This window comes from Ursus americanus, chromosome 4 (genome assembly GCF_024610735.1).
Source record: "Ursus americanus isolate L20-20 chromosome 4, mUrsAme1.1.p, whole genome shotgun sequence".
Lineage (NCBI taxonomy): Eukaryota > Metazoa > Chordata > Mammalia > Carnivora > Ursidae > Ursus > Ursus americanus.
In genome coordinates, this window is record NC_142130.1 from 10,489,645 (window position 1) to 10,499,992 (window position 10,348).

The 10,348-nt window shown below is 38.5% G+C and overlaps 1 pseudogene; it reads left to right on the forward strand.

Moving 5' to 3' along the window:
* The first annotated feature begins 8,898 nt into the window (after positions 1-8,898).
* Positions 8,899-9,322, forward strand: LOC123786438 (large ribosomal subunit protein eL31 pseudogene; annotated as a pseudogene).
* Positions 9,323-10,348: the final 1,026 nt, after the last annotated feature.

The window sequence follows — 10,348 nt, forward strand, 5'->3', positions numbered from 1 at the left end:
ACAAATGATATTCTAAATCCTTTTTAATTTTCATCTTTTCTTCTCAGTATTAAAGTAATATACGCCCATTTTTATAATTTCTACATTTATATTTTACAAAAATATAAAGTTTTGGAGATAACAGAAAACAATTTTTTTAATTAAAATTACCTATAGCCCCCCCCCAGCATATTACCCATTGTTAACATTTTGGTGTATTCCTTTCTTGTTCATGTTCTATACAGAAACAAATGTTTATTACAAAATTAGCACCGTGCTGTACAAGTTAGAATCCTGCTTGTCTCACTGCTTGAATATTTATAAGTTGACTTTTTTACTGTGACTAATTTTTTAAATATAATTTTTAATGGTTGAAAAATATTCCAGCCGTTTTTTAATCTATGTATCTATTGATGGTTTGAGGATGTTTCCAGACCTTTAGGCAATTTACAAACATGCTAGAATGAATACTGTAAATACCAATCTTTGCTGAGATCTCTATATTGCTAGAAAAGAGTCCTAAAAGTGGTGCTACTGGGTCAACATTTGTCAACACATCAAAGCTCTGTGAAATGCTGCAAAGACACCTTCCAATAGTCAGTATTGCTTGCTTATATTTGAACATGTGATGGATCAAAATCATATCTTGTTTTAATTGGCACTGATTCAATATCAATAATGATGAACACTATTTTTTCATGTTTACTATTTGTGCTATTGACTGAGAATGATATATTAATGTCCATTGCCTGGTTTTTAGTGTAATATTATTGCTCTTTTTGTTAATTTGCATTAATGTTTTCAATGGAAACGTATTATTTATATATACGTACACATTACTTATAGAATACTTTATAAAATATAATGAATACTAATACACATATTATTTATAGATTGCTCTATAAAATTTGCACACCGATGTGCTCCCCCAGATTTCCCTCATGGTATTTTTTAATATGTGCACTGCTGTCCAAATCATCTAGGTCAGTTTGGGAGGACCAGCATCTATCATCTTTTGTTAACAGTTCCACTTTGTCTCTTTTTTCTTTTTTCTTCAGAGAGGGAGGGAGGTAAGGCAGAGAGAATCTCAAGCAGGCTCCACACCCAGCACGGAGCTTGATGCAGGGCTTGATGTCACAACCTAGAGATCATGACCTGAGCTGAAATCAAGTGTCAGGCCCTTAACTGACTGAGCCACCCAGGCACCCCTGGTAGTTCCATTTCTTATAGAGCACCCCTCCCCAAATGTATATCGTCTTAGCAGTCTCCAAGGCAAAGGGCAGATCCTTCCTCTGTATTCCCACCACCACCCCATTTACCCCAAAGGCCAAGTAGAGCGAATCTCAAGGAATGAGGGAGCAGATGATGTTTGGGGTGGGACTCACTGAGCAGAGGCAGAAGCAGCCCCAGCAACAGCTTTGCCCTGACCAGGGTGACCCAGTGAGAGACAGTTTCCTACTTCCTGATTTTTTGTGTGTTTAACCTTCTGCACTTCCTTAGTGCTTGCTGTTCCCAGCCTTGCCTTAAGTCTGTGAGCCCCCGGTGCTCTTTTCCTTCAGATAACAAGAGTCTGAATTCATTGTTTGCCCCCAGTGTTTGCCTCCCTGACATAACCTGTGTGATTTCTGTGTCTTTGGGTCCACCTGATAGTCCCCTGATTAGCAATCATTCACTTCATTTATAAACATTTAATTATTAATGCTCATTAACTAACCACAGCACATAGCTATGCTTAAGACACAAAGTACAGAGGAAGGGATTTTATCCTAGATCACGTGCTGACATAAATCAACTCAGCCATCATAACAGTGACAGAAAGATAAGAACAGTGTGGTTATCAAGACTTACAGTTTTTAAAAATGCATGACCGTGGCTTGCACCAAAAATCTCGAGAGAGAATGAGGAGCAGAGTACATATTGCCAAGGTATGTGAAAGCTCTGTGTCTCTGTATTTTCATTTTAGCTTTCTGTGGACCATTCATAGTCTATATAATTTCTCCTAACAATGTTCAGCTTATGGACTGTCCAGCACATGACTCTTTAAAACGGGCCACACTTGACACCTCCAGCCCCAACTGAAACACCTGAGATGAATCTTCTCAGTTGCCCTTAGCCATCCCTTTGAAGTGTTTTCTTATCCAACAGTCATTAAATAGACCTAATAACTTATTTAAAATATCTCTATATTTTCAATGTTTACTTGCTGTTTAAAATTGTACTCATTTTTGGGCGCCTGGGTGGCTCAGTCGATTAAGTATCTGCCTTCAGCTCAAGTCATGATCCCAGGATCCTGGGAACGAGCCCCACGTCGGTCTCCCTGCTCAGCGGGGAACATGCTTCTCCCTCTCCGCCCCACCTGTGCTCTCTCTTGTTCTCTCTGTCGCTATCTCTGTCTCTCTCAAAAAAACCAAATAAAATCCTCAAAAATAAATAAATAAATAAATAAATAAATAAATAAATAAATAAAATTGTACTCGTTTTCATGGATTTGCATATATGTATAAGGTAGCGTGATTACTAAATAAGAAAACATACAAAATAAAAGAGTGAATATTTGTTTAGAACAGTCCAAGTATATGTCAATTGATTGCTACAATTGTATTGGAGTAACTATAAAAGCAACTGTACTCAGTTTCCAAAAAAATCCATAAATTGCACAGTAAAGAATAATCCCAAGAAAGTAATGGCTCTAGGAACACATAATAAAGAAAAACAACCTTTTTTTTCTTCAAAGCAATTTTATCCAAACATACTCGTGTATTTTTGACTGTTAGACTTAACATCAAATACAAGTATTTATTCACTCATTCCTCCTGAAAACCCACCATACTGCAGGTACTGTTATTGGAGCTGGGGATATGGCATGAACAGAACAGAAGCCTCTGCTTTTCCGTAGGAAGACAGGCCTGAAATATAGAGGAGATCCTGGGTACAATGGAGGACTATAAAGCAGGGCAGAGGAAAAAGCTTCCGCTCTGGGGTTGGGGGAGATGGACAGGGAAGGCTCCTGTGATAAGGTGACATTGGAGCAGAACAAAGGAGCAAAGCCTTGCAGATGCCTGAGGAAAGATCATCTAGGCAGAGGGCCTGGGAGGTACAAAGGCCACGAGGTGGAAGTGTGTTTGGTGTTTTCAGGGAAGGGTAAGGGGGCAAAGGTGAATAGAGTGGTGTGAGCAAGGAGAAAGGTAACAGAGACTAGAATCAAGAGGGGCGATAGGGAGCAAGTTCCTAAAAGGAAGAAGTTTGAATTTAATGTCATTGATATGGAAAGCTTCGGGCCAAAGAATGACATAATCGGACTTTTGTTTCGGAAGGACCACACTGACTGCTGTATGAGAATAGACTGCAAGGGGGTGAGGGTAGAAGCTTGAAGACAAAGCAACCGTCCAAGCAAGGGTGGACTCGAGCGAAAGTCGTGGAGGTGTTGGAAGTGGTCGGATTCTGTATCTTGGTATAGATAGGAAAGAAGCCAGTATTCAGGAAAACCAAATATTCAGGATGAGCCTCATTTGGCAGGGTTATCCGTTATGATTCCCTAATGATAAAAAGTTCATGGGGGCAGGTGAATTAGTGAAGACATCAATGGGGCCAATTAGTTGCACTTTTTATCTTCAGTGAGGCAAATGTTCTATGTGTTTGTGGAATGTAAGTCTGAGCTCTTGCAATCTTGCCCTGTAGAACTTAGCTCTACCATCTTTAGACCAGTTCCTGTATCGTACATATTCCCATTTCAAAATTACAGACAGATTTCTTTCTTATCAAGTTTTTGACTCAGCCTTCACCTAAATAGACATACAACCAATTCAGCATTTTAGTTCCTAACTGCAGTGCTGGTTGAAATCAGATATAACACCTTTATTTTTTTTTTTAAGATTTTATTTATTTATTTGACAGAGAGAGACAGCCAGCAAGAGAGGGAACACAGGCAGGGGGAGTGGGAGAGGAAGAAGCAGGCTCCTAGTGGAGAAGCCTGATGTGGGGCTCGATCCCAGAATGCGGGGATCACGCCCTGAGCCGAAGGCAGACGCTTAACGACTGTGCCACCCAGGCGCCCCCAGATATGACACCTTTAGTCTCAGAATCATCTAGTTTCAGACTCCCTTCTACTCCATTATAATTAGCATTCTCTTGTTTGGTTTTGTAACTTTCCTTGTTCAGTTTAGATTTAGAAAGTTATGTTTGTCATACCAGCAAATGTTTTTGCTTGGAATAGAAATAGAAGGACTTGTTATAAAAGGTTTCTTTAATGATAGTAAGAAAGGCAAAACTTCCCAGGGTGAAAGCCACTTGGAACCCTGCCCATGTGCCTTCTAATCTTTTAGAACCTCCAGAGAATTATAGAAGTGTTTTCTTGGCAAACATTTACTAACAGCTAAGAGGTTTGGAAAACGTTTTCATCTCCCTGCATCATTTTTCATTTTCTAGGAGAAATGCAGTCCTATGGATGGACGGACACTCTAAATCGTTGCTGGTATAGGTTCTCACACTTGTACAGTCTCTTGAATCAAATGTGCACTTTCAAACTCGTGCCTTCGGCTAGTTTGTAAAGCCAGTCAAGACACCCCTACGCTCACACCCCAGATAGAGCAAAAGCAGCTCTCAAAAACCTCTTAGCTCGCAGCTTCAGTGGAGCTCAGAGTGTTCCCAGGAATCAGAACTTCCCTGTAAGGACAAAGTGGAATAAATGAATGAAAGAATGAATGGTTTCTTTATTAGGACAATTTATTTGGTTTACGTTTTAACTTTGACTTACAGACCCTCTGCCCAAAGATGTAACTGCACTATCCTTGTAACAACAAAAAATCAGGGAACAAATTTTGGAATTATAGATCCTTAATATAAAAATACAATGAAAAAGACCCCTGCATAACATCAAAAATACTTTCCAATTCTTTACTCATCTCCTGTCCACTGCTGGGAATTTGCACAGGCCCATAGCCTCCGAAACCCTTAGGACCAGAGAAAATTAGGATATTCAGAATTTTACAAATTTTGGAAAATTCATATAGCATAGCATTGACACATATTGTACCTCCAGCAAGACCTGGGATAGCGCCCCCTAACTGAACACCTTATGGTTGTGCAGCAAAAGATGTAATAAGCACAATGTATGGAAATATAAAGACGATTAATAGCCTTAAATCAATGCAGGTCAGGTTTTGCTGTCAAGTGAGTTATGAACAAAACTTGGTTTTCAGAGTTTTTTGAGTTTTAGAATTGTGGATTAGGCATCGGGGGACCTGAATTAAAACAGAATTAAATAGACTGCAGTAAAAGAACACTTTAAAAGCCTTTTCCTACTCTCACCCATTCATTCATTATCTTAAGGAACAGTATTTCCTTGCTGTTAGACGATAGTTTTTACAGTTTTTACAGTTTTGACAATTGTATTTAGCAAGGAGATCCAAAACCCAATTGACAGTCATTTGGGGCAAGATTTATAAAATGAATTAGTAATGTCTACCTCCAAGTTTTTTGAAGTGGGCAGATACGAGCATTTTTACAGGTGACATGTTTTTCTCAAGCCAATCAGTCAGGAAGGAAGAACGTGCAAAGGTGCGTCATCATAACGCGCAGACCAACTTCCCTTCAAAAGCAGAAACTGCCTTGCAATCAAAGCAACACTTTTATTTTGAAGGCAAAGGGTATTTTAAAATTCTGCTGTCCTATCACAGAATTGCTAGGCACTTGTTATCCGAGAAAAGACAGAATGTGGAACACTAGTGTTTTTAAAAACAAGAACATGTAATTCCTTTAAATTGGACAGTTCTGCAAGGTACTCAGCCATGATAAAATTGGAGACCTTGTCCATGATACACAATGTTTCCAACATCACTCACCATCTCTACCAAGAACAGCGAATAGTTTACAATAGTTTAAAGATCTGGTTTTGTCCTATCGCCTCTACCAGCGACATCTCGTAGCAATTTTTACATTTCTGGCTTCACTTCCTTTGCTGCAAGAGCTTCTTACCTCTGAATGACACAGTGAGTAAACTTATTTTTGAAGCAATTTCTTTTTTTTTTTTTTTAAAGATTTTATTTATTTATTTGACAGAGAGACAGCCAGCGAGAGAGGGAACACAAGCAGGGGGAGTGGGAGAGGAAGAAGCAGGCTCCCAGTGGAGGAGCCTGATGTGGGACTCGAACCCAGAACGCTGGGATCACGCTCCGAGCCGAAGGCAGATGCTTAACCACTGCGCTACCCAGGCGCCCCTGAAGCGATTTCTGTATCCTTATCCCAGACTCCAAATTTTATTCCAGACAAAGCAGTTCTTCCATCAATAGTGACGTTGACACCATTTTTCCATAAAACATTGTTTTTGTTATGGAATTCGTATATGTTGGGAATATATTTTTCTCTGTTAGTACATCTTCCCATTATTCAGTAGCTCTCAGCCCTGTCAGACCAACACACCTTTTGTATTGTGGTAACATTCCCTTTATTAGCTTGAAATGGAATTAATTTATAGTTTCAAAAACTCCATGTAATGTATTGGCAACAAGGGGGAAGTAAGAAAAAGTAAGTTATCATAAAATAGACTATCTCTCAATATGTAAAATTCTCAGACAAACCACACTAGAAGACATAAATAAAAGGATCCACTGTTGGTAGTATTACCTGTAATGAACACATTTTTATTTAAGACAGATTTCCATCTAATTATTGTCTACATAATTGCTCCTCAAATTTTGATGTGCATACAAGTCACCCGTGGTTCTTGTTAAAATATGGATTCTGATTTCACAGGTCAAGAATGGAGCATTTCTAGTAAGTTCGCAAGTAATTGCAGTGCTACTGGTCCCCTCAAAGCGGGACATCTTGAATAGGGAGGGTCAACGCAATTTCTTTATGTTGACATTTGAATGTGACAGTTACAACTGTTGACTGATAAAGGTGTTGCCATGAGTGACATAATTTTCCAAATAGCCTCAAATCAATTCAGGTCAGATTTTGCTGCCAAGTGAGTTAGAGACAATCAGCTCATGAATGATGAATGACCAAGAGTTGTTGCTTACTGGCTCTTAGCAAACAAAGTACAGTTTTCCCTCAATTTGTACACTGGTTACGTTCTCCAAAAATGCAGTGTACATGAAAGGCGTGCAAACAATATTTTGAACGTATATGTAAAACAGTTTAGGTTCTAGGCAATAGCATGCTTTCACTTGCACGAATGTCCAATAAGACCTTTGGAAGTTGTGTGGGACAAGGGACGGCTCTTCATTGTACAAAACCATTCCACACATAGCAGACTTCTAGCATCCCTGGCCTCCACCCATCACATGCCAGCAAGTGGCCCCCAATCACTGTTGATCAAAAATGCACCCCCCCCTTTTCCGGAATATTCCAGAGAGGCAGGCAGCATGACCTCTGTTGATTGATCGCCACTGCTTAAGTGAAACTCAAAATTCCTTTTAGCATTTAATTAAACTGGAATCCAACAGAAACCTAGACATTATAGAAACATTTTTTCCTCCAACTGTATTTTAAGCCTTCCACAGTGTAATTCGTTCTAACACTTGTTTCTCAAATTTTTCCACAATTTGATTTATGCATCTTCCACAATTATTTGCTGATGTTTGTTTGCCGTATTGTTTTGCTCACGTTATTTTAATTATTTTTACTTCAAGAAAAACTTGAGGGAGGATGTCTGCATCTACCAAAATATTTTATTGAAACCATTTTCTTCTTGGAGTCCCTGGGTGGCTCAGTTGGTTAAGCGTCTGATTCTTGATTTCAACTCAGGTCATGACCTCAGGGTCCTAAGATCTAGCCCTATGTCAGCCTCTGCCCTGGGCATGGAACCCGTTTGGTATTCTCTGTCTCTCTCAGCCCCTCCCTTTGCCCCCGCTCATGTGCTCGCTCTCGCTCAAAAATAAATAAATAAATAGATAGATATTTTCTTCTTATTAAGAAATAATTTAATCTTTTCTTCCTACTCTTCTGAAAATTGTAAGACAAGTTATTTCTTTTGGGTTGTACAGTTCAATGTGTGTTCTCAGAAATTCTGATTTTTAGGTAATAAATAAATTACAGAGTGTATTCTAATGTTAATCCTTTTCTTTCCGTTAATCACTGTAAGAAAATTTCTGTAGGCTTCGATCTTATGCAAATAGGTTGATTAATATATATACAAACCAAGGAATCTTTTCTCATCACTTTGTTTACAAAGCCAGAACTTTAAGAAGTCTGTTAGGCTAACACTTAACAGAGATTGATATTTGCAATAAATGCTAAAATGCAATTTAGGTTCAATAGTTAAAAATGAGGAATATATTAACTTCTCTTTTTTCTTTGAGCTTTGTTTTTATATAATTAAGCTACTGTACACCAATTAAAGCATATGGATAGTAAGCAATGTAAATTTTTTATTTTACACGAATTACATATGGATCACCAAAATTTTGCATATAAATATTGAAGACAACAATGAATAAGTTAAAATCTGTTCAAAGAAATAAAGAAAATGAAGCAACTAGTTATGATCGAGGAACACCTATAAGGCTATCAGCTGATTTTTCAGCAGAAAGTCTGCAGGCTAGAAAGGAGTGGCATGATATAGTCAAAAGTGCGGAAGGGAAAAACACTTCCAGCCAAGAATACTCTGCCTGGCAAGGTTATTATTCAGAATTGAAGGAGAGATAAAGAGTTTCCCAGGCAAACAAAAGTTGGAGGAATTTATCACAACTAAGCCATCCTTACTGACTTAAGTGGGAAAAAAAAAAAGCCGTAAGTAGAGGAAAATCATGAAAGAAAACATTCCATTGGTAAAAGCAAACATATAGCAAAGGTAGTGGTTCAATCACTTGTAAAGCTTCTGTGAAGGTTAAAAGACGAAAGCAGTAAACGCCGCTATATCTATAAAATTAGTTAAGGAGGTGATGCTGCTTTCTCTCTCCCACAATACCTCCCACTCTTCCTTTCCATCCAGGGCCTGGCAGAACGGCTCCCACAAAGAAGGGTGGTAGGAAGAAGGGCCTTTCTACCGTCAGTGAGGTAGGGACCAGAGAATACACCATCCACATTCACAAGCACAGACAGAGAGTGAGTTTCAAGAAGTGTGCCCGTTGGGCACTCAAAGAGATCCAGAAATTTGCTCTGAAGGAGGTGGGAACTCCAGATGTGTGCATTGACACCAGGCTCAACAAAGCTGTCTGGGCCAGAGGAATAAGGAATGTTCCATACCGCATTCGTACAGTTGTCCGGAAAACATAGCAAGGATGAAGATTCATCAAACAAGCTCTATACATTGGTTACCTGTGTACCTGTCACCACCTTCAAAAATGTACAGACAGTTAATGTGGATGAAAACTCATCACTGATTTGTCAAAGAAAGGTATAAAACTGCAAAAAAAAATTAGTTAAGGTATACACAAAATAAAAAATGTAAAATATGACATCAAATTTATAAATTGTGGGGAGGGGAGTAAAAATCTAGTGCTTTTAGAATGTATTTGAACTTAAGCAACTTAAAATAGATCACTATCTATAGAATCTTATATATGAACCTCATGGTAACCACAAACTAAAACCTATATAAGATAAACAAAAAATAGGGCTGCCTGGGTGGCTCAGTTGGTTAAGCATCTGCCTTTGGCTCAAGTCATGATCCCAGGGTCCTGGGATCGAGCCCCACATCGGGCTCCCTGCTCTGCGGGGAACCTGCTTCTCCCTCTGCCTGCTGCTCCCCCTGCTGTGTGCTCTCTTTCTCACTCTCTGTCAAATAAATAAATAAAATATTTTTAAAAACAAAAAAGGAATCAGAATATCATTAAAGAAATTCGTCAAATCACAAGAGTAGAGAGCAAGAGAAGAAGATAGCGAAACTACAAAAATAACCAGAAACAATGAACAAAATGGTAACAAGTATATACTTATCAATAATTTCTTTAAATGTAAATGGACTAAATGCTCCTATCGTATGCTCCATGTCAAAGATAAAGACTAAGTGGTTAAAAAAACAAGACCCATCTATATGCTGCCTACAAGAGACTCACTTCAAACTTTAAGACACAAACAGACTGAAAGCGACAGGATGGAAAAAGAGTTCATGCAATGGGAACAAACTAATAACAAAAAAGCTGGGGTAGTAATAGTTATAGCAGACAAAATAGACTTTAAAACAAACTAGCAAGAGACCAAGAAGGGCATTACATAATGACAAAGGGATCAATCCAACAGGAAGACATAACAATTATAAATATCTATGCACCCAACATCAGGAGAACCTAAATACGCAAAGCAAATATGAACATAAAAAGAGCAACTGATAGTAATACAATCATAGTAGGGGACTTATATCAATGGATAGATTATCCAGATGCAAAGTTAATAAAGAAACAGTGGCTTTGACCAATACATTAGAAGC